Source organism: Pseudophryne corroboree, chromosome 3, assembly GCF_028390025.1.
Source record: "Pseudophryne corroboree isolate aPseCor3 chromosome 3, aPseCor3.hap2, whole genome shotgun sequence".
Lineage (NCBI taxonomy): Eukaryota > Metazoa > Chordata > Amphibia > Anura > Myobatrachidae > Pseudophryne > Pseudophryne corroboree.
In genome coordinates, this window is record NC_086446.1 from 415,485,935 (window position 1) to 415,511,679 (window position 25,745).

General features: G+C 40.9%; 1 protein-coding gene across 2 annotated transcripts in view; it reads left to right on the forward strand.

Moving 5' to 3' along the window:
* Positions 1–14,319: 14,319 nt before the first annotated feature.
* Positions 14,320–25,745, forward strand: part of ASIP (agouti signaling protein) — a 299,946-nt gene continuing 288,520 nt past the window's right edge. For both annotated transcript variants that reach the window (XM_063963584.1, XM_063963583.1), the window contains exon 1: positions 14,320–14,447. The gene's annotated coding sequence lies outside the window, so the exon portion shown is untranslated. The remainder of the gene's footprint in view (positions 14,448–25,745) is intronic.

A 25,745-nucleotide genomic window follows, 5' to 3' on the forward strand; every position in this document is an offset into this window, starting at 1 on the left:
GTAAAAAGGGGGACGCTGTCTGCCGCAATGTGTAAAAGGGGGAATCTGTCCGCCGTAAGGTGTAAAAGGGTCTCTACCTGGTGTAGTGGTGCTACTCTGCGGCGTAATTTGAATAATGGAGACTACTGTGCACCATTTTATGAATTGGTATTATTTTGTGGCCTCACCCCTTCCCCATGAAGCCACGCCCCTATGTATTTTTGCGCGTGCCTACGGCGTGCACTGCCCCTGTTTTGCATGCAGGGGTTGGGATCCGATACTGTTTCTTGCACACGGTGCTAGAATGTCTAGTTACGGCACTGTTGCTAGGTATCCATTTCTCTGGCCCTGCGCAGGTCCCTCTCACCAGATCCTCTCCAGGGGTGAGGGGGTGGACTTGGATGGGATGAGGGGGGGGGGAAGGGGCAGAGCATTTTGTTGCACCTGGGCCCACCGCTCGCTAGTTCCGCCACTGATTGCAGGCCCCGAAGAAAAAGTCTGAAAGGGACTCTACGTACCACCGAATGGCGAAAAATGTATATAACACATGTAACTTTGACAGGGAAGGTGGGCCCCTCTCAGCTCTGGGCCCCATAGTAGCTGCACTGCCTGCACCTATGGTAGCTACGCCCTTGCATCTGTGTAAGAATGATCATCTGGGACTAGTGAGATTTAAATTTAACATGGATCTGTGGCAGTCAAAGAGTTAAACTCCAAAGGAAATACAGTGGAGTAGATGGACAAGATGTATGTCTCATTAGCTGCTATTAAACTAATACTGTGTACAGTACCTGCCAGTTTCTGGCTGTTTCATGGGCTACTTAGGGAATCTGAGGAAAGGTACTTTGACTACAGCCAGAGGGCTACATATTGCATCCAGGCATAAGACCAGAGCCGGATTAAGGGGGGGGCCCAGGGGGTATGTACCCCGGGCCCCCCTTTCTAAAAGGGCCCCCCCGCCACCAGCCACAGATCGGATCTCTGTTAGTGATCCGACCTGCAGCACTGGCCTCCCGGACCCCGCGCGTCTCCCTGTCGGTTGCCCTGGCAACCTAACAGCGCTGGCGCTTCATGAAGTAAGGGACAGCTGAGCGACGGCTCAGCTGTCCAATGGGTGAAGTAGTAGCAGCCTGCGGCTCAGTAACTGTCTGGGCGCACAGGCTGCATGGAAGATGTGTGAGCCAGAGGGGTTGCGTGGGGGAGCGAGCTGTAGCTGCTCTCCTGTCTCACCAGCAGCAGATCAAAAAGTAAGCTGGGTGTATTGTTTGTTGTTGTTTTTTTTATTTACCTGCTGCTGTGTTAAATTGTAATTTTTTGCTTTGTGTTGTGTGTGTGTGTGTGTGTGTGTGTGTGTGTGGGTAATGTGTGTGTGTGTATATAGGTGTATATGTGTATATATATATATATATATATATGTATGTGTGTGTGTGTGTGTGTGTGTGTGTGTGTGTGTGTGTATGTATATATATATATATATGTGCATGTGTAAACATATACTGTATATGCAGGTGTATGTATGTACATAGTGTCCCAATGGTGCAGCACTCCTGGCATCCAAGTAATACCACTATTGATGAAAGTGCCACACTAATAAAGGGCACTGAAACGTTGCCAAACTTATGCCTAAAACAGTGGTATTACTTAGACGCAAGGAGTGCTGCACCATTGGGACAATTGTGGATTTATTTGTGCAGCCACCCAGCGCAACACCCGGTGGGCAACCGCTGCAGCATTGTTCATGCAGGGGGAAAGCCAGACATCATGCCTTTGATATATATATATATATATATATATATATATATGTATATGTTGGTATTGTGTGACCAGCGGTTTGGAGACCGCCGGTCACCATACCGAAGATGGGATCTCAGCATTTAGATGCCCGGCAGGCTAAATGGCAAGCCGCTCTGCGCTCGCCACAGGTTCTATTCCCACTCTATGGGTGTCGTGGACACCCACGAGTGGGAATTGTCCCTTCTAGTCGACATACCGACTCTAGGAATTGTGAAGGGAGTGAAATGTAGCCGTCGGTTTTGTAACCGGCGGTCTCCTGATTGCCGGTCACATAACTACAGCCCATATTTTATATATATATATATATATATATATATATTTGATCTCCCTGCCTCTGTTAGGAGCCCCCTTGTTTGAAGCGCCCCGGGCCCCCCATAGCCTTAATCCGGCTCTGCATAAGGCCCATAGGTTACTCTTTTTTTAACACCTCTTACATAATCTAGATTCATCGGATAAAAGTATCCTGTGACCTGTGAAGAAAATTACACCTTAGAAGTATAAAAAAAGTAAAAAAATAAAAAAGTGTGGTTCAATGAAAAAATGATGGAGTGCTTTTCTTTCAACTTCCCAGGGTGCTACATTTATCATAAAGTCATTAATACTTCAAGACATTGTAAATAAAGAATTTGCACTTGCCTCAGAGAATGAACATATGTGAGGCATCAAGGCCTATAATCTGCTTCCCCTGTCTGGAATTTATTTTAACACCTAACTAATGAAATCCATTTAGTCTCATAACAAGTATATGACATTACAGCAATAAATTTTCAGATTTCTGTAACGTCACCCAATGATATTAATCTATTCTTTGCCTACTTTCTGTATGTGCCTTCCTGGAGATATGGAGACCAGGTATATAAGTAAGAGGTGCTATATCTTGATGAAGTCATTATTCATCAAATTAATAGACAAGGCTTATTTTCACATCCTGTCCACTTTTCAGGGCAGTTAGTGGCTTTCTGTGAGCTTAGGGGGCTAGTCAGAGTTGTTCTCAGTGTCCTGAAAATCGCAAATGGACGATTTTTGGGACACTACGTATGCGCCGCGGCTGCAGTACGTGTGCGCGACCAATCATTATGTAATGCATCCCAGAAGGTGTCCAGGGGTGGCGACATGGCGTTGGAGGGGAAAGGCAGCAGGAAACGCTGGCATGTCATGGCCGTTTTTGGCGCCGCCCGATGACGTCGCCTACGTTTCATGCGATCGGAAACATGGTAGCAGTGCCCCTGCTGCGTAGGCAGAGGTCAACCTCTATTTGAGGTTTTTGCGATGTGATCACAATTGAATTGCGATCACATCGGTGGGCTGCGCCACACATGCTGAGCGGCCTTGCCCTGTACTGGGCGGCCCCCAGCATGTGAGTTTAGTGGCTGCAGATAATTGTTAAAATAGCAAAATCTGCGACCAACTCTGAATAACCCCCTTAGGCTTCTCTCCTGTGAGTTCAGAAGATCTCATCACAATCTGTCTTCTTTACATTTCAAAGGAGTAGGCATCAACAAGTTAAATATTGTTGTCACGTTTTAGAGCTGAAATGTGGATTATGTCAGCTGGGATTGGCATTAGCAATATTGTGGGCACAGGGTCTAATGTAGTGGTGGTGTTCATCAGTACTCTCCCCCACCCCTCCTCCAACGGCTAATACAGGAGAGTCCAGGAACAAGCCGTGCCACAGAAGGCACAATAATAATGGACTGTAATGCTGAAGACAAGTGGTGTGAAGCCTAATCCTCTGGTAACTGGGCTTTCTGATTGAACAATAACAATCACCACATGACTGAAGGTATAAGCAGTAAGGACAGCCTTGCCTCTTTCCCTATAGGGAGAACACTGCACAGGCAGTGGTGAATTTCCCATAAGGAACGTGAAGCGCTTAGGGGCGGTACTTGGATACTTGTGTTTGTACTCTCAGCCCAAAAAGTATCAGTAATTGCAAAATATTTCCACTGTACTCAGGGGCGTTTCTAGAGAGGAGGAGGCCCCGAGTGCAGGGGTTTGGCTGGGCCCGCTCCTCTCTAACCGGCTGCATTGTGTAGACTCTGGTCAGTAGGGTCCCTAGGGGACCCTAGCGCTGTCCCAGAGTCTACAGCGCTTGCGCAGATTTCCGTGAAAATGGCACGGTGGCCATTTTCCCAGTGATTTACCTACTGCATATGCACAAAACACCGTGAAAATGTCGCTGCACCGTTTTCCCAGTGATTTCGGCAGCGCTGCTGCTGCACCCCGGGACTCCAGAGGGTAAGTATTTCTATCAATCGATGCAGGGTGTGTGGTGTGGACTCCCCTGAACCCCGTGGGCCCGTGTGCGCCGCACACACTGCACCCATTATAAATACTCTAGTGACTGTACTGTACCACATTTACTGAGGTGAATCATAAATATCGTGGATGCCGAAGTGGGGAAGTGAAAACTCTGCCCTCCGGCAATCCCTACTAGAGCCCTACAGCACATCAGCCTAGTGCTGATATCCTGTGTATCTCCCCCAAAGCCGGCTCATTGGGCATGAGCGAGATCTCACTATTATCGCAGGATCTCATGTGCAGCCTGGAGCCGAAACCTGCCACAGAGCTGTCCCTGCTGTGGTAAATGGACACGACACCTGCAGCAGTCAAAATCATAGAGTTGCAGTTGTCAGAATGGTCAGTGCCACTGACAGTTCATACATTGACCTGCATCTTGTAGATAGCAGCGCCAGTATAGACATTGAACACACATGCCCTCAGTCATATATGGGGGAGAAGCGGTATCAGTGCACATAACGTGCACTAATACCACTTCCACCCCTTATCGGCAGTTCTTACATCTACAACTATGTACTGAGCCTTGGAGAGAGAGTAAGTGGATGGAGATAAAGTACCAGCCAATCAGCTCCTAACTTCCACATTATAAGCTGTGTTTGAAATATGACAGGAGCTGATTGGATGGTAGTTTATCTCTCTCCACTTTATCTCTCTTCATCAACTTTCTCTCTCACCAATCTTAGTAACAAATCAGTGGCGGTTCTTGCCACGGGCAAGCGGTACTTTTGCCCGGGGCGCCGCCTTCCGGAGGGCGCCGGCGCCATCCGGAGGGCGCCGCACCAGGGCAAGAACCGCCACTGTGCCCCCCGCAGTGCCCCCCGCTTTGAAGGGAACCAGACGCGTAGCGTCTAGTTTCCCTTCATTGAGAGGACCTTAGTTGTGCGGTGCGCGATGACGTCATCGCGCACTGCACAGCAAAGGTCCTCTCCATGAAGGGAAACTAGACGCTACTGTCTAGTTTCCCTTCATGTAGAGGACCTGTGCTGTGCGGTGCGCGATGACGTCATCGCGCACCGCACAGCATAGTGGCACAGACACTAGGGGTCATAATTGACCTCTAGTGTCTATGCTGTTCTATGGGAGAGACATAATAACGTCTCTCCCATAGATCGAGGAAAGGAGAGAAGAAGAGCGGCGCCGGCGGAGGAGGTCTGCAGCAGTCTGGATCAGGAACGGGGATGGTAAGTATACTTTTTTTTAATTTTATTTTATCTTTCAGCGTCGCTACAGGGGCATAAATGGGGGCGTAACTGACCACGCCCCCATTTGAAGCCACGCCCCTATACTTCGCCCGGGGCGCCACAATCCCAAGAACCGGCCCTGTAACAAATGCCCCCAAGTTACTAACTCAGATCCCTATCTTCAACCAGAATGGATTAAGGGCCTAATTCAAAGATTTAAGTAAATTTGATATTTATGTAAAGTTCTTATATTTTGAGATCTGCACATATTCAGGAGCCGCACTGCGCATGTGCAGATCTGGGAATGTGTTATCGCTTGCAATGCCCCAAATGCTGCAGCATGATTGACATGCTGCAGGTGGTCTGGGCTTCGACAGTAAGCGTCCCAGAAAACATCAACGTCAGTCCTGTTTTCTGGGTGTGCTGAAGCCAGTGGCTGACAGTATCATGTACAGCAATACAGAGGATGAGACATATGCCCGGTTTCTAGCAGAGATGTGCGGCAGACACTTTTCGTGTTTTGGTTTTAGATCTGGACCTCCGCTCGTGTTTTGGATCTGGATTGGTTTTGCCAAAACCACCCTTTCGGGTTTTGGATCTGGATGATTTTTGAAAAAACATAAAAACAGCTAAAATCACAGAATTTTGGGGTAATTTTGTTCCTACGGTATTATTAACCTCAATAACATTCATTTCCACTCATTTCCAGTCTTTTCTGAACAGATCACACCTCACAATATTGTTTTTAGACCAAAAGGTTGCACCGAGGTCGCTGGACGACTAAGCTAAGCGACAACAGTGGGCGGCCTAAACACCTGGCCCATCTAGGAGTGGCACTGTAGTGGCAGACAGGATAGTAGTTTTAAAAAATAGGCCACAAAGAGCACATCATGCAAAGATGGAATTGTCCTTGGGCCTTCCCACCCACCCTTATGTTGTATAAACACATACCTCCCAACTGTCCCGATTCCAGTGGGACAGTCCCGCTATTTGGATACTGTCCTGCTGTCCCTCCCGCGGGTCGCAGTGTCCCGCTGGGCGGGGGCAGTTGGGGGAGGCTTTGATCACCCGCTGCTCTGCTCAGCAAAGCAGCTGGTGATCACTGAATACATGCTGTGCGCACGCCATGTATTCAGTTCAGGGAGTGGAGCAGGGGGCTTCCCAGCCGCTCAGGGAGCGCTGGGAATGCCCCCAAAACACCGGAAAATGGGTCCTCGGCGCATGAGCATGCCCACTTGACCGTGGCCACCCACCAAAGGCCACGCCCTTTTCGGAACACGCACAGGTACGCCGTGCGACTGTCTCGATCCCCAGGGACTAAAAGTTTGGAGGTATGCAAACAGGACATGCACACTTCAACAAACCAATAATTTCAGCGACAGGGTCTGCCACACGACTGTGGCTGAAATGTTTGCTTTGTTTGGGCCCCCACCAAAAAAGAAGCAATCAATCTCTCCTTGTACAAACTGGCTTTACAGAGGCAAGATGTCGTCCTCATCCTCTGATTCCTCACCTGTTTCAGTGTGCACATTCTCCTCCTCACAGAGCATTAATTCGTCCACACTGGAATCCACTATCACAGGTCCCTGTGTACTTTCTGGAGGCAATTGCTGATAAAGGTCTTCCTGGAGGAATTTATAATTCATTTTGATGAACATCATCTTCTCCACAGTTTGCGAAAATAACCTCCTACGCTGATCGCTGACAAGGTTACCAGCTGCACAAAACACTCTTTCGGAGTACACACTGGAGGGGGGGGGGGGGGGGGGGGCAACTTAGGTAAAATAAAGCAAGTTTGTGCAAGGGCCTCCAAATTGCCTCTTTTTCCTGCCAGTATACATACGGACTATCTGACATGCCTACTTGGATGCTGTCACTGATATAATCCTCCACCATTGTTTTAATGGTGACAGCATCATATGCAGTGACAGTAGACATGTCATTAACAGTTGGCAGCTCCTTCAGTCCAGACCAGATGTCAACACTTGCTCCTGACTGCCCTGCATCACCACCAGCGGGTGGGCTAGGAAATGTTATCCTTTTCCTCGCAGCCCCAGTTGCAGGATAAAATGAAGGAGGAGCTGTTGATGGGTCACGTTCCACATGGGTTGACAATTTTCTCACCAGTAGGTCTTTGCACCGTTGCAGACTTATGTCTGCCGGAAAGAGAGATGCAACATAGGCTTTAAACCTAGGATCGAGCACGATGGCCAAAATGTAGTGCTCTGATTTCAACAGATTGACCACCCTTGAATCCTGGCAAAGTGAATGAAGGGCTCCATCCAGCAGTCCCACATACTTAGCGGAATTGCTCCATATTAGCTCCTCCTTCAATTTCTCCAACTGCTTCTGCAAAAGGCTGATGAGGGGAATGACCTGACTCAAGCTGACAGCGCCTGAAGCAACCTTACGTGTGGCAAGTTTGATGGGTTGTAGAACCTTGCACAACATGGAAATCATTCTCCACTGCGCTTGAGTCAGGTGCATTCCCCCTCCTTTGCCTATAAGTAGGTGGATGTATAGGCTTGAATGGCCTTTTGCTGCTCCTCCATCCTCTGAAGCATATAGTGTTGAATTCCACCTCATTACCACCTCTTGCTTCAGGTGATGGCAGGGCAAGCACAGGAGTGTTTGCTGGCACTCCAGTATTCGACATGCAGTGGCTGAATGTCGAAAGTGGCCTGCAATGTATCGGGCCACAGACAGCATCTCCTGCACGCCCCTGTCATTTTGAAAAAATCTGCACCACCAAATTAATTGCATGTGCAAAACATGGGATGTGCGGAAATTTGCCCACATGTAATGCACGCACAATATTGGTGGCGTTATCAGATACTGTATCACAAATCCCCAGGAGAGTCTAATTTGGGTAAGCCATTGTGCGATGATGTCCCTCAGTTTCCGTAAGAGGTTGTCAGTGGTCTGTCTCTTCCGGAAACCAGTAATGCACAGCATAGCCTGCCTAGGAACGAGTTGGCGTTTGTGAGATGCTGCTTTTACACAGGTTCTTTGGCTGGCTGACTTCAAGCCTGCATTTCACCCGGTCAGACACAGAACCTGGGTAATTCATGAGTGTCCCTATGTGCTCGCAGTGAGGATTTCTTCACAAAGTGATTGACATTCAGGGTCCATTGGGGGAGGTAATGGGAGGTGGCAGAAACTGGTAGGTATTTCACAATTATTTATGTGGTGTGTCCCAGTCTACAACTGCGATACCATATGCAGAAAACATGTTATCGATGTCTTAGTTCCCTCGCCATTTTACGCAACCACAGGGTTACTTAGGGATTCAAATATTGAAGAATCTGTGACCACTGGTGCATTTTGTATCTGTATTGGATCTGTGAAATGACTGGTGGGCATTTCAATACATTTCCAGATGGCTACAGCATTAATATATTTTTGCACATTAGCTGCATACAAATTCCCAGCTGCAAATGCAGTAGCATACATCTCTGACACAGGTTGTTCCCAGCAACTTAGTACAAGCACCCAGGTTGCTTAATTCGTTGGGACAGTCCCTCAGTATTGAGACTGTCCTACCTAAACCAGGAGAGCTGTAATTTGTGTATCTTTCATGCTGGAGGTGGCCATGTTAGGGGGAAGAGCTTCTAGTCTGCAAGACATGGGAGGGCATTCAGCTATCCATTGTACAGTAGGTAATACCAAAGTATCTGCAGTGGGGATCCAGGGCAACACTGAACATGGATGTATATTTCTTGCAGTAGTCCTTCAGCTTAGGTAGCATACTGCATATAAAAAGCTTTTAAAGAGCAATTTTCGATGTTATAGTTTTCCCGTTGTGTTGGTCTTAGATGTTGGAAGAATTTATTTCACATTATGAGCTATGTTTTTCTATTCTACATAATACTGGCTTTCCATCTTAGTAAAAATAGTTAATACATCTGGGGACATAAGGAATCAATTGAAATGTACCTATAGATATAATATATCTTTATTATCTGAAAAAGAATCAATCACAACTTTTTGTATTCAATTTATAGATGTATCTGGAATAATCTATGTTGTTGAAGTACTTTTTAAATGGAGAGCTAATCGGAGTACATTGGTGGTCTGGACAAACAAATACTTATTTTAAAAAAATCAACAAACCCTAATTCCTAGCTCAGCTCCAAACATAGCTCAGCAGTATCCGTGGAACAAGGAAATTCACCTCACAGGAACAGGTCATAGAAATAAGAAGCCCAGCAGGCTATCTAAAATATTTATACAGGATTTATTGGACTGACAGCTTTAGCTCTGCAGGTTATGACAAAGCAATGAAACATTTATCATTAGACATAAACACAGCACATCATTACAAAACTAATTTACACCACCCATAGAGCCCAGAGAGGTTCTCCATCTGTTATGCTGGCCATACTTTTCCCAGCTCAAACCATACACTGCAGGCGGTGACCAAACCTCATGGAATTAAGTTATATTGTAAGTGTTTAGCTAACTGCCTCAGATGATTAATAGAATATTGATTAATGTTTTTCAATATTTCCTTTAGTGATCCCATATGACTTCAGCTTTAGATGTAAGGAACAAATGTTTATACTAATGGTTGGTGTTATATAGAGTATATAGATTGAATATATATGTATATATATATATATATATATATATATATATATATATATATAGAGAGAGAGAGAGAGAGAGAGAGAGATACATAGATATTGTTTCAATGTGGTGCCAAGGTCCATAAAAAATATTATAATGCACTCACTGTATCCATGAAGTACAGAAAGAAATGAAAGACCTGCACTCAATGTTGTGATGAAGGAAACAGAGGAAAATTTTAATCCAGTGTGTGTGTGTGTGTGTGTGTGTGTGTGTGTGTGTATATATATATATATATATATATACATACACACACACTCACAATGAGAAAACACTGCACCACCCCATGTGAAAAAGGCCTGATAATGTCAGATAATAAAATTAGTTAATTCAATTAAAATAAAAAAAATAAAAAAATAAAAAGTCAATAAAAAATGAAAAAGACACTCCCCAATATTTTGGGGGTATCTGCTACCTCCCAAGTACACAGAGATGGTAGATCACTGAGGAAATCTAATCTAGAACATGGGAATGGGGGTATAAGAGACCAATGGTGTCACAATATTCCAAATTAAAAGGATCAGATACCCAATGTTAAAAAGTATAACAATTTATTTATAACATCAAAAAAGTAAAAAAAATGTTTCACTTAAAAAGGCATAAAAAATAGGATATGCAGTGCATTCGGAAAGTATTCACAGTGCATCACTTTTCCCACATTTTGTTATGTTACAGCCTTATTCCAAAATGGAATAAATTAATTTTTTCCCTCATAATTCTACACACAATACCCCATAATGACAACGTGAAAAAAGTTTTTATGAGAGTTATTAAAACTAAAAAACTAAAAAAATCACATGTACATAAGTATTCACAGCCTTTGCCATGAAGCTCAAATTGAGCTCAGGTGCACTCTATTTCCACTGATCATCTTTGAAATGTTCCTACAGCTTAATTGGAGTCTACCTGTAGTAATTTTAGTTGACTGGACATGATTTGGAAAGGCACACACCTGTCTATATAAGGTCCCACACTTGGCATTGCATGTCTGAGCACAAACCAAGCATGAAGTCAAATAAATTATCTGTAGACCTCCAAGACAGGATTGTCTCTAGGCACAAATCTGGGAAAGGGTACAGAAAAATATCTGCTCCTTTGAAGGTCCCAATGAGCACAGTGGCCTCCATCATCGATAAATGGAAGAAATTCGGAACCACCAGGACTCTTCCAAGAACTGTCCGGCCGTTTAATCTGAGTGATCAGTGGGGGAGGCCCCTAGATAGGGAGGTGACTAAGAAGCCGATGGTCACTCTGTCCTAGCTACAGCTTTCCTCTGTGGAGAGAGGAGAACCTTCCAGAAGGACATCCATCTCTGCAGCAATCCACCAATCAGGCCTGTATGGTAGAGTGGCCAGACGGAAGCCACTCTTTAGTAAAAAGCACATGGAAGCCCACCTGGAGTTTGCCAAAATGCACCTGAATGACTCTGAGACCATGAAAAACAAAATTCTTTGGTCTGATGAGACAAAGATTGAACTCTTTGGCGTGAATGCCAGACGCCATGTTTAGAGCTAACTAGGCACCACTCATCATCAGGCCAATACCATTCCTAAAGTGAAGAATGGTGGTGGCAGCACCATGCTGTGGGGATGTTTTTCAGTGACAGGAACTGGGCGACTAGTCAGGATAGAGGGAAAGATGAATGCAGCAATGTACAGAGACATCCTTGATGAAAACCTGCTCCAGAGCACTCTTGACCTCAGACTGGGGCGACTGTTCATCTTTCAGCAGGACAATGACCCTAAGCACACAGCCAAGATATCAAAGGAGTGGCTGCAGGACAACTCTGTGAATGTCCTTGAGTGGCCCAGCCACAGCCCAGACTTGAATCTAATTGAACATTTCTGGAGAGATCTGAAAATGGCTGTGCACTGACACTTCCCATCCAACCTGATGGAGCTTGAGAGGTGCTGCAAAGAGGAATGGACGAAACTGGCCAAAGATAGGTGACGAAGCTTGTGGCATCATATTCAAAAAGACTTGAGGCTGTAATTGCTGCCAAAGGTGCTTCAACAAAGTAATGCGTTTTGTCTCTCAGACTTCATCAAGGGATATATATGTATATATATATATATATATATATATATATATATATCAGGGACGTGCAGTCAGGGGAGGCAGGGGAGGCAGTGCCTCCCCTGTCATTACTGATTAAAATAATATAAAGAAGATACTTATGACACATATTCTGTGTCATAAGTATTTGCTTTATATTATCCTAATCATCCCAGTCCTGTGTAAAGTGTTTGGGAGGCACCGATCGTGGTGCCTCCCTGTCAGATAGGGAAAAGTATGGGAACGGGGGGCAGGCGCGGGCGGGGCCTAGCAATGGGCATTAAAAGCCCATTGAAAAATCATGGGAAAGCGGCACCATTAGTGGTGCCGCTTTCACACAGGGACGTGCTTTCAACCTATGAAAGCACGTCCCCTGTCAGTCAGGCCACAGTGATTGGCCAGTGGATCCGTCACTGGATCCGCTGTCATTCACTGTTGTGGGTGCGGCGGAGGTGCGGGCGTCGGCGTGGGTGCTGGCGGCGTGGGTGCGGGCGGTGGGGGTGCGGATGGCGTGGTTGCGGCGGTGCAGGCGGCGTGAGTGCGGTCGGCGGTGCAGAGTTTGAGCAGCGGAGCGGTAACCCATTTCAAAAATGGCACCTCAGCGTCATTTTTGAAATTGAAGATGGCCGCCGCGAGCCAATCACGGCTCACCGCGTCATCGCTCCGCCCCCTCTGGCTGACTTATATAAGTCAGCGCGAGGGAGCGGGTGTCAGTCCGATGGCGGAGGAGGAGCGGAGAAGAGCTCCTGAAGGTTGAAGACGCCGGAAGTCCTGGATGGGCGGCGGCTATGCAAAAGAGCTTAGCAGCCGCCGCCCACCAGGTGAAGACGCTGGAAGCCCTGGGGAAGGCGGCGGCCATGCAAAAGAGCTTTAAGGCTGCCGCCTCCCAGGTGAAGACTTCAGAGGAAGACGCTGGAAGCCCTGGGGAGGTGGCGCCCCCCCCAGGTGAAGATGCCTGAAGCCCTGGGGAAGCGGCGGCCATGCAAAAGAGCTTAAAGGCCGCCGCCCCCAGGTGAAGACCCTGTGCAATAAAACTTATTTTTTAAGACTGTGTGGTGTTTTTATTTTAATATTTTCTTTACAGGTGGGCAACAGGTGCCAGCAGGCCATTTATGTCCGGGCATGCTGGCACTTGTGGTTCTCCAAGTGCCAGCATGCTGGGGCAGGCTTGCTGGGACCTGTAGGCCACCTGTAAAGAACAATATTACTATTCTTTACAGGCGGACTACAGGTGCCAGTGGGCCCAATATGTCCGGGCATGCTGGCACTTGTGGTTCTCCAAGTGCCAGCATGCTGGGGCAGGCTTGCTGGGATCTGTAGGCCACCTGTAAAGAACAATTTTAACAATGAACCCCGCACCCACCGCCACCAGGGGTGCGGGGCATAGCACCGGTCTATCAGCCCAGTGCTGGTTATTGCTCGGGAGGGGGACCCCATGTTTATTTTTTGGGGTCCCCACTTCCGAGGAATTCCAGCCCTGGGCTGACTAGCTTGGGGGGGGTAGATTAATGCTATGGCAGGGGGACCCCATACCGAGTGTCTCCCCTGCTATGGCATTACCCCCCCTGGCTGGTTCTGCCTGGTGCTGGTTTTACAAATAAAGGGGGGGCTACGCTTTTTTTTCCTCCCCTCTATAGGGGGGGTGGGGATGTTAGCTGCTTGTGCCTCCCCAGCCACTGACCTCACCGCACGCCACTGATAGATATATATATATATATATATATATATATATATATATAAAATATATTTTAGAAAAGGTCCAATAGCAGAACTATCGATGTTGAAGGGGGTGCCATGGTTATGCTGCCCATAGTGTCAGGGGAGCAGGGAAGAGTAAAAACTGTAAAATTTAGTTCAAGATAAAAAAAATTAATTTATTTTACATTTTGCTTTACAATATCTGCTAATTAAGGTACTTTTAAAAGGGTTAATCATATTTTTTTGATTTTTTTTGGGTGGCAGCAGAATCTCATGTAAGCCTCTAATTGCTTCACAGTGATTCTTTCTGAATCCAACATTTACAGTTACTTCCAAAAACATAGTAGACAGTTCCTGGAAAACTTTATAGTGGTCGGCTAATTGTTGATTATATGAACATCTGTTTACTTACCCTCTAAAGCGTTGGTCAACAGAGATACATTTAGCCTCGCAAGCCAGTATTTTTATATAAAGAGAAAAACTGAAGTTATTTCTGACAGTGTCAGGAAATATGTCTCTACTGACAGTTTGAACGTTGATTGACGACCCTAAATTCTACATTCAGCCCAATAAGCTATTTTCCTTCTCTTGGAAAATATGTGTGTATTGCTAAGCTGCAAAGAGACAGGCCTGAGAGAACTTTTTATATCTCCCATAATTTTAACTTGCCAGTTTTACTGGCTGTGTGATCAGTACTGCTTTTATTTTTTTCTCCTTGTCAAAATTGCTTTCAGATTTTTTGTTCTCTTATAGTTACTCGCAGTTCACGAAAGAGAAAGCAGATTTGATCATCCCCATACGTGTTATCAGGTATGTGAGTTTATTACTCAAGAAAGTTCTGTTACGGTGTTTAGTTCACCTTTTCTCAATCAACAATTTGCTAAGAACTTCTGCATAAATTGTTTGGTTGTTTTGTTTCTCTTGGGGTAAAAGTTCTTAATATTTAATATGAAAATGTAAAGAGACCATGTCATATGTGTGAATTTGTTTAAGCTACAACTATTTACTTATACAAAATCAGTGTCAGCTGCCCTTCTCTATGTAAGTGGTATGATCAATGTGTACCAAATGGCAGAACACTTCACCCAATGCTAACCACACTTTGCTCTATTTATTTCACTTCAGAAGTATTTGTTAAACTGCACTTAGACATACAGTATGGAACTTCCAAAATAGCAAAACGAAAACTATTTAAATAAATGTGCTTTCCAAATATTGAGAAAAATACTACATTACAGGTTAGCTGTGATTTAGTGTGATTAAGAAATATATAACAAACGGTTTATCACTTCAGACATCTATTTTCATAATAACTATTTATAGCATCTGGATTCATTATTTGTGGAGGAGATTTTGTTATAAATGCATAGCTGAATAATGACATTGAACCAAAAAGGGACAACTCACTGTTATACACTGTAATATCCGTTGTTATATCAAATCATTACTTGGAAGGTTGTCATTATTTTGCCACAAATAATATAGCTATCTTTTACAACCTCTATGGAAGATTTGTCTGTTAATAGGAATTGTGATTTTATTTGTGAATTTTGAAGCGCTGTAACTCTTCTACAGATTTCTGCTCTTGTATACAAAGATTTCTAAACAACACTTTACACAGATTGCCACAACATCATGGTTTGATGTTTATGTTCTGTAAATTCTCATTAGCTATTTTTTACCCATTTAAAAGCTATTAATGATTTTCACTATTATTAATAAATTAACACAATTGACACATCTGTCTCATTTAAATTGTATATATTATTACACACTGGATAAGACAAAAGCATTGAGATTAAAGCTTTCTTTTTTATGGACTCAGCATAAATAATAAAATGATCTATTATAAAAGATAATTTTGTTATATTGTAATTTTTTTAAACTACACGATACATTACAAATATCAACACTAATTAGTAATTTATTTCATCTACACTACAATAAGTAATAATCCAATATTTGATGCACCATAAATATCTGTGAAGGCTAGTATGAAAACTGAATAGGAAATTAGCTATAACGCAAACTACACAGAATATTTAGACACTTTATAAAGTGTAGTATTTGAGTAATATACAATATTATTTTCTTCCTATTAATAAGCTTACGTATTTTGTAATCATGTCCTAAATGGTTTCTTAAATTGTAGTTTAGTATTTTAATGCTAATAAATAGGTAAATATTTCAGCACAATGATGATGTTTAGTTCTAACTTTTATACAAAACAAATATGTGTACACATTGTAGTATAATCTAGGTCATGTATTGAGGTCAGCAGCTAGGTTGTACAGGACATACTGTATGAATACATCTATGTAGATTTCAAAATTACATAGTTTCGAGCTGGCCCTAATTTCTAGAGACAGGACATTCCAATGTTTTTTTTTTTTCATGGAAACAGCTCTATGTAGACAATAAAACTCCTTGTACCATCTGTTTTCATTGCTTGAGCTTTAGAAATAAATATATATATATATATATATATATATATAAAACGACTTTAAATAAAAAAAATCATAATATAATAAAATTCATAAAACTTGACATGATGGGATTTGTAGTATTTAAAAACACAGAGACACAAAATTGTGTGTCACAAGATCAAATGTAACAGCTCAGTAGCAAAGTGGCCTTACAATGTTGGCAACTATGAATCTAATATTCACAGCCATTCTTTTAAATAAACAAGCTGTTCAGTTTTTAAAACAACAGGTTAGTCCAATATCATTATCACCAGTTTCAGACTTATATCTAGTGAGCAAATGGCCTTTAGAAAAGGAGTCTATACTACAGCAGACTGTAAATTCTGCAACAATTGTAAAGCTTGCTGACAGCATTTAAGTGATGGAAACTAGCAATACAAAGGAAATCAGAGATGCTGCATAATGGTTTCATTGTGTATAGAAATGTGCATAACTTAACTGCACTTTGGCAAATCTTTTAAGCCTGTATAATCTTAGCAAGTCTTCTAGGGGCCAAACTGTCTAGGGACCAGTTCATTAAAACTGCATTCATCTTGGAGATAAAATATGCATTTTTCAGATATTTATAATTATTTCCTCATCATGGCAGCTGAGCAAATCTCTGGAGGCCTTTACTTCTCACTCTGGGGGCCTTCTCGTTACTCTGATAAACATGAATTTGTTTGGAAGCCCAGCGTGAGCTTTCAGTTTTACTATAATTACCAAAAATTAATAAATATATTTTTTTGACAAAAGGATTTATACAGAAAAAATATAGCAGTATATATGAGGTCAATTAAATAAGGGTCAATTCAATTAGCCACAAAGGTGGTGAGATATTGTTGCAAAAGCGTGTAAATGCTAACAATAGCACCGCAATTTACTTACCTCGCAGCCTTATCGCACACTGAACTTTGGATACAGCCCAAGGGGGCTGCAAACAAAAATCTGCAAGTCCAGCAGTATCATAACTTGTTACATAGGTTTAGCAGGCAAGCTCCAGCAATACTTAATACCGATGGAGTAATCAATGATAGTAACCCACTTGATATGTTTGGCGACATTAATGAAAACTATAACAGTTTGAAAATATGCCAGTTAGAGCTCTATTTTCCTATTATTTCTCTTTTCTTCAAATGACAGGAGGGAGGAGCTGTATCGATTAAATAAAAGTTATTTTCTGCAATGTCTATCAGGAGTGGAATAAAACAGCCATTGTTTATTAAAAGCATGCTAATATATATATATATATATATATATATACACACACACACACACACACACTATATATATATATACTCTCACATCTTGACAAAGGGGCTAGACACCCCGCAGCGTTGGTGTTCTACGTTGTGATGTAACAATATAATTTGACTTTTCCACAAGACCCTGAATGCGCAGCCGTTTTTTCCAGTATAGCTACTTTCTTTACTGAAGGCACCAGGGCAAGTGTAAATTTGAGGAGTTTCGGGCTTTCCATACTTGTTATATATATATATATATATATATTTATATTTATTCAAAAGCCTAGCACAATAGGTAGGTCTTAATTGGTGATATATGTTGCTCTATTTATTCAATTAGTACACGAGCAGTTTTTTTAGCCTCATTTTAGAACAGAGCACTAATTAAGGAAATACAGACAAGTAGTCACATACAGATTAATTGATTGCTGTGCCACATCACCTGTGTCTACAATGAAAGCACTAGTATACATTGTTCAGAGTTGCAGTGGGAAAATGGTGTATCTGAGCCATGTATACAGTATATAGTTCTCTATGCCGCACTATTTTAAATTTCATTTCTCAAGATGCATTTTGTCTAGGCTCATTATGTGCAAGAGCCCTAAGCCTAGGTCAGGTTGACTAGTGTAGGATATTCCTAACATTGTTAGCTGATGATGAAGTGACAACTGTTGTTTTGTTGCATTGTGAGAAATAGTAAGCTTGTGACACCGAGAGTAAAATTATGTAAATAATATGATATGATATGATATATGATAATTTAAAATATGAAGCAGGAATAATACAAAGAGCAACATTTTATCTACACAAAATAGATAACATTGGCATCCTTCGAGAGTTACCTAAACATAAATAAAAATGAAACATCAATTTGATTATTATATTCCCTTTAATTTTACATTTTAAATTTAGTAATATTATTTGTCATTTTAATTTCACTTTACTAGTCCAATAGTTTTAGCTTGGGGTACAGAAGTATGATTGTGAACCTGTGAACTGATCCCATACGAGAACTAACAATGCAATTAAACATGTGTTTTATAATATATAACGAGCTGATATTTGAACCCACATCCATCGAAATCTAAACATACTAAATAAAAATATAAACTTGTAATATTGATTTATATTTTTATGTTATTGTTAGGTAATAAAACCATAATATTAATATCATCATCCACATTTAAAAAAAAACTAAATGTGTCTGATTTTATATATATATATATATATATATATATATATATATCATATTTAAGAGCAAAGAACTTGAGCTGTTTTTTATATTTGAAATTTTTATTTTGATTGGTTACAAACAGAGCAGTAAAGCAACACAACAGTGAATTCATGAACAACAAATATAACAAATTTTACAATAGGGCCATCTCCAGGAACACAATGTGAGATAGACATAGAAATACAGTAGATAGAACTTGACTCATGTTTACCTTGGTGACTGATTTTTTTTTTCTTTGATAAAGTACTGCATTCATGCAGTTGTTTTAGTGATTAATTCTTTAAACTCAGCATCACCATCCATGTGTTGGTTTCTACCAACTGAGATACATTTGCTCCCACATGTATGAATTGTAGTCCTGGATTTGCTGGTAGAACTTTCTAGAGTATAGCCAAACTGAAGATGACTAACAATTGTAATTCATATAAACTTTACTGAATCCAAGGTACTGTAGGTGCATGCCAGCTTTGGAGAAAGCCTAGCTTCAGCTACCTTAATGTGCATCTTCTGTCTGACTAAATTTAAAATAATTTTACATCTCAGCTCTTTTCATCCTTCAGTAAATCTTCTCCACTGATGCCTTTGCTGAAATTGATGGAATTCTATCTTGCATTCCATTTTTTCTTTTTAGGAAGAAAAGTCTATTGGCTCCTCATAAACCCTTAACTGCCCCATTGAGTACAAAAACATTAACTCTTTCCATCCCTAAATACAGTGAATACTATCTATTACTATAGACTGTACTCTAATGCCTGTTATTTGGTGATATATATTACATTTATATTTTGAGTTTTGATATAACAAATAAATTACTAAAATGGTTTAATTACAAAAAATATAAGCGGTAAAGCCATCAAAAAATTAATGCTGAATATGTTTTAGCAAGTTCTGTGTAATTGCATGTTACTTTAATGCAGTTTTATCATTAATATTGATGACAAAACATTTATGTGAGAACAATTAAAATATATAATTTTATTTTTAGTTGTACATTAGTTAGATATTCAGATAAGAAAAAAATATATTAGTTTAACAGTTGCATAATTCTGATTTTTTTATTTGTGTTTATGTCCATTAAGCTTTATAGATTTAATCTTTTCCACATAATAATATGTGGGATTTGCTAACGGGAATGTTGCATAAAAGCTATTTTGCTATTTATAGTACCTTTAGAAGGATAGTAGCATAAATGTATGTACACATAGTTTAGTGTTATAGTTTACAAACTTTACAGTTTGTTTGTTTCTTTATATTTCTTATTACTTAAGTACATTTTGTATAGATTTGCACCTGTGATATTAAAGCTCCATAATAAGGAACTACCAATATTTTTTTTGTCTCTGGGTGACATGCTAAAAGGTAATTACATTTTCAAAGATGCTACACATTTAACAAATGTCTACTTAGCGTGACTTGAGTAACACTTGAAACAGATGTTCCAAGGATCAGTATAATTGTTAATCGTCACTGAACATTTTGTTATTCCATTAACTTATAGCACCAACTTTGCCTGAGAAATTAACAAAATCTTCTTATTAGTGTCAAGATTTCTTTTGCCAATAAATCAGATGTAACAATGCATATATAGATTATATAAATGTAGATAAGAGCAGAAATGGTTGTAACTCAGCAAAGATAAAATGTTGAAGCTTAAAAATATACTAACTTTATGTACAGCCACGTATGGGTTTATTTTATTTTTAGAGAATTATCCAGTGATGCTTCCAAATTTTAGTACATCAAAATATTTATTTTTAACAATTTATACTTCCATAACATGTAGCTAAAATCTAAATTCCTAAATATACATGTTTCTGAAGTCCTAGATATTATTTTCCTTATATATATATATATATATATATTAAATACAACATACAGTAACTCATAATATAACTAAATGAATACAAATATATGAAGCTATGAGTATAATAGGCATACACATTTTTATATATGAAATGTTATGTAGGCTAAATTAGAATTTTAAAAAGTATTTACACTTAAGAACATTTGTCTTTAAATAAGCAGTGTTTCTTTTGATTCCTCATTTACTTTTTTCACTTATTTGGGAAACAAAATATCATTATGAATTGCTAATAATAAATTAGACTAATATGTGCACATAAAACATATTAATAAGTTGTCCACTATTGTTTTTTCTTTGCAACTAGTGATTGATACAAATTTTTATCTTACCTTATGAAGTACTTTATTATATTGTATGCTTGAAATACGCTGTATAAATGAAATCTCTTAGAGGTGATTTAAGGAAAGCATTTGTCATATGGCTACCATAGATTTATCAACACATGAGAAACTTGCAGGGTTTTGGGAGACTAGTTAAGAAGAAGTAATTTTTCACATATGGAAATCATTAATATTTTCAATTAAAATGCATTAAATCCAACCATTGGTTTAATAAAATGCCTTTAGCTGCACATTTTGGAAGCAACACTGTTTTGATCAATTTCAATGAAGATTGATAAGAGAAGAAAAGGTTAGTGTCCAAGCTTTATAATACAACAAATACAAACATGTTTTCAATATCATCTTATAGTACAGATTTCATGTATTCTTATTTCTGTCTATAGTGCTTATTTTTATTGCTCAATTTAAGTCTATTGTGCCCTATTGTGCAATATATTCTTAATTTTATAAATTATCCCACAAATGGGGCAAATACATATTAAATGTGGAATAAATGACAGCTACTCTGTTCCTGTCAAAAATTTTGTTTTGTGGATGGAAAAAGGTTTAATTATCTGCACTTTCGTAAATTTTTAAGAAAATTATATTGGCATGATTTATATAAAAAATACTGAATCCTCACTGACCCCCACGAATTGCATCCAAAATTCCGGGGAGGTAATACAGGTCTTCCTGACATCACACTCTACTATCTGGCCTCAAATCTCTCCCATATTTTTGCTTCCTACTCTCCGCCAGGCGCTACTTTCTGGCTTTGAATCAGCCTTTGTTCATCTCTTAGATTTGATGATTTCTCGAGTCTATCCACTACACATCGATCCCCTGCATCCAAACTGCTCCCCACTAATACATTTTAATACCAAACACTTGGATTTCCACTCTATGAAAATGAACTCACCTCTCCAACCTCCAGGGTTCTTCCTTGACCTCTTTTTGGCACAATCCCATTTCCTCCTGGAACTTCTACCACAAGGTTCTGTAATTGGACTTGGGTAGGGTTTAAATTCCCCACTGATTTTTCCAAGCAGGGCCAATGGTTATCCCTGTCTGAACTACAACAGGAAACCCCATCCCAGATACTTAACCCATTTTGAATTCTTTCAAATTCTCAATTTTTTACCCTTACCCCTTTTGAGAGTCTGTGTAAACATTGCCCCTTGACTAAGGACTTGATTTTACAGCTTTATGCCCTTCCAGACATCACTCTCCCCTCCTTGATGCATTATGAAATTGTTTGGCAGCGGTACCTTGGACCTCCTCCAGATAGTGTGGCCTGGGGCGACATGCGACTGGGAGTAGCTAAAAGCACTATCACAACTAAAATAAAAGAGACTGCATATAAAATGTATTATCACTGCTATTATACTCCTGAAAAACGTAATAAAATATTCACGTCCTCATCTGACTGTTGGTGGGGTTGTGGCTGCAGGGGTACTATGATCCATATATGGTGGACCTGTCCGTATATTGTCCCCTTCTGGTTCCTTGTGGAGGCTCTGGTAGCAAAGAATCCCTGATTATTTTAGTTGTGCTAACCATCCCACCTAAGACATCTGCAAATATTCCTGAAAATTGGGCACACACGTTTTGATGGCAAATAAATCCATGATTTCCCTAAATTGGAAAAAGACTTCCCCCACTTCTCTCTGCACTTAAGAATCAGATATGGCATGTTGTGGCCATGGAGTAACTAACTGATTACCTTCATGATTGAGGATATGTTTTTACCCAACTTTGGGCTCCTTGGTTGTTTGCTGAGCATAGACCCCTGTCCCCTTCCTCTTGAGTGCTAGTCTCATATGTGGACCCATGGGCAGCGAATGATATTTCCTCTTCACTTCTTTGTTTCCACCTTCTATGTTGTTGTTTTCTCATTTTTGGATGTTTATTAGATATTTAGCCTTATAATGTTTCATGGCCCTACTGCCCTATTTAGCCTTATAATGTTTCATGGCGTATTGCCCTCTTCCTTCGATTAGTCACCTACCTTTTGTTGTTTTCATTTTGTTTACTACTGTATTAAAATTTGGTTTGTATTGGGCTCTTGTTGCCCTTGTATTCTTTGTTTAGTCCTATTTTGGCTGACCATTCAAAATAAATAATTATAAAAAGAAAAACTTGATTCCAGCAATTCAAGATATTGTGACTTTTAATGCATATAGTAATAAACATCTATTCACTTTAGTTAATAAAACCATCTACTATTTTATACAGTAGTTATCTTCTTAAAATATATGACATTTAGGGTATTGTACTTGTGTAATTTGTTCCATTATTTTATAGACCTCATAAAATAATAATATTAACACATGTAAACTCAATTTATATTTTAAATAAGCTGGTGGTCATTAGGATGATCTCTGTATTGTGTAGTGGTCACTAATATTTTCTTTGAATATAATATCTGTTAATAGGATGTTATCTGTATTGGATAGCTGTCATTACAATGATCTCTGTACTGAACAGCCTTTGTTTTCAACTGTGTCCATCAGCCTGTTCTAGCCACCATTAAGTTTCTCTCTATAATGTGTGGTGATCAATAAGATGTTTTCTGAATTATATGTGGTCACTAGGATGATCTTAGTATTGAACAGTGGCCACAAAGACACTCCCTAATATTAGTGGCAGTCATTATAATGTTCTCTGTATTGTATGGAAATTATTATGCAAAACAATGTGATACTGTACCTTGTTTATCTTACTTGCAATACATTTTGCATAGCATTTTCATGTTAGTTTTCACCTATTGAATTGTTCATACTTATATTTACAAGTAATTACATTTATATGTAAAAGTATGTATGTTATTATGTATAAAAGCCACCCTTGCTCCCAAGAAGAGTTGCAGAGGGCATTATGAGTATAAAATATCTTCCTAGATGTAAAGGCAAGCTCACAGCCCTTGACAGCCTAAAGTTTTGGGTACAGTTATACAGAAGCAGTGTGATTAGTTTTTTTTTGTTTACACTGCTGGACCAAAATTTTGAAGTTATGGCAGACTGAGAGTAGATTAAGATCCCAGTAAGAATTATATTTATTAGAATGACCTGGGTTAATGCATCAGCAAATAAATTACAATCTCACCTACCTGTCTACAAGCCAAGCCAAGCCAATCCTAGGAACTTCTTGCTGATGGTTTAATATGCACCACTATAACCATTGTGTGTACTACCCCCACTGGTGTGCTGACTTTAGATACTCATTTGCTTAATCTAGTAATGCAATGGTTCTTTTACTTGTAACAGTACTAACTATGACAGATTTACATGCAAATGCAGTGGCTGTTTCATTGACCCAATTTACCACCATTGTGGGTAAACCTAATACTTGTGTTGGCTCCACCTACAGTTAATTTGGTCCCACCTCCAAGATGCCCCTTTTGGATTTGTATTCTCGGTCACTTTAAATTCTTAATCTGAACATGGCAAAAGCTTTCCATAGTCTGAAGCAGAGCCATATTAAGGCTCTGGGGGGCCTGGGGTACTTAAGTCAATGAGGCCCTCTAAGCAATATATATATATATATATATATATATATATATATACACACTGCTCAAAAAAATAAAGGGAACACTAAAATAACACATCCTAGATCTGAATTAATGAAATATTATTATTAAATACTTTGTTCTTTACATAGTTGAATGTGCTGACAACAAAATCACACAAAAATTATCAATGGAAATCAAATTTATTAACCCATGGAGGTCTGGATTTGGAGCCACCCTCAAAATTAAAGTGGAAAAACATACTACAGGCTGATCCAACTTTGATGTAATGTCCTTAAAACAAGCCAAAATGAGGCTCAGTAGTGTGTGTGTGGCCTCCACGTGCCTGTATGACCTCCCTACAACCCACACAAGTGGCTCAGGTAGTGCAGCTCATCCATGATGGCACATCAATGCGAGCTGTGGCAAGAAGGTTTGCTGTGTCTGTCAGCGTAGTGTCCAGAGCATGGAGGCGCTACCAGGAGTCAGGCCAGTACATCAGGAGAAGTGGAGGAGGCCGTAGGAGGGCAACAACCCAGCAGCAGGACCGCTACCTCCACCTTTGTGCAAGGAGGAACAGGAGGAGCACTGCCAGAGCCCTGCAAAATGACCTCCAGCAAGCCACAAATGTGCATGTGTCTACTCAAATGATCAGAAACAGACTCCATGAGGGTGGTATGAGGGCCCGACGCCCACAGGTGGGGGTTGTGCTTACAGCCCAACACCGTGCAGGACGTTTGGCATTTGCCAGAGAACACCAAGATTGGCAAATTCACCACTGGCGCCCTGTGCTCTTCACAGATGAAAGCAGGTTCTCACTGAGCACATGTGACAGATGTGACAGAGTCTGGAGATGCCAAGGAGAACGTTCTGCTGCCTGCAACATCCTCCAGCATGACCGGTTTGGCAGTGGGTCAGTAAGGGTGTGGGGTGGCATTTCTTTGGGGGCACGCACAGCCCTCCATGTGCTCGCCAGAGGTAGCTTGACTGCCATTAGGTACCGAGATGAGATCCTCAGACCCCTTGTGAGACCATATGCTGGTGCGGTTGGCCCTGGGTTCCTCCCAATGCAAGAAAATGCTAGACCTCATGTGGCTGGAGTGTGTCAGCAGTGCCTGCAAGACGAAGGCATTGATGCTATGGACTGACCCGCCCATTCCCCAGACCTGAATCCAATTGAGCACATTTGGGACATCATGTCTCACTCCATCCACCAATGCCACGTTGCACCACAGACTGTCCAGGAGTTGGCGGATGCTTTAGTCCAGGTCTGGGAGGAGATCCCTCAGGAGACCATCCGCCACCTCATCTGGAGCATGCTCAGGCATTGTAGGGAAGTCATACAGGCACGAGGAGGCCACACACACTACTGAGCCTCATTTTGACTTGTTTTAAGGACATTACATCAAAGTTGGATCATCCTGTAGTGTGTTTTTACACTTTAATTTTGAGGGTGACTCCAAAACCAGACCT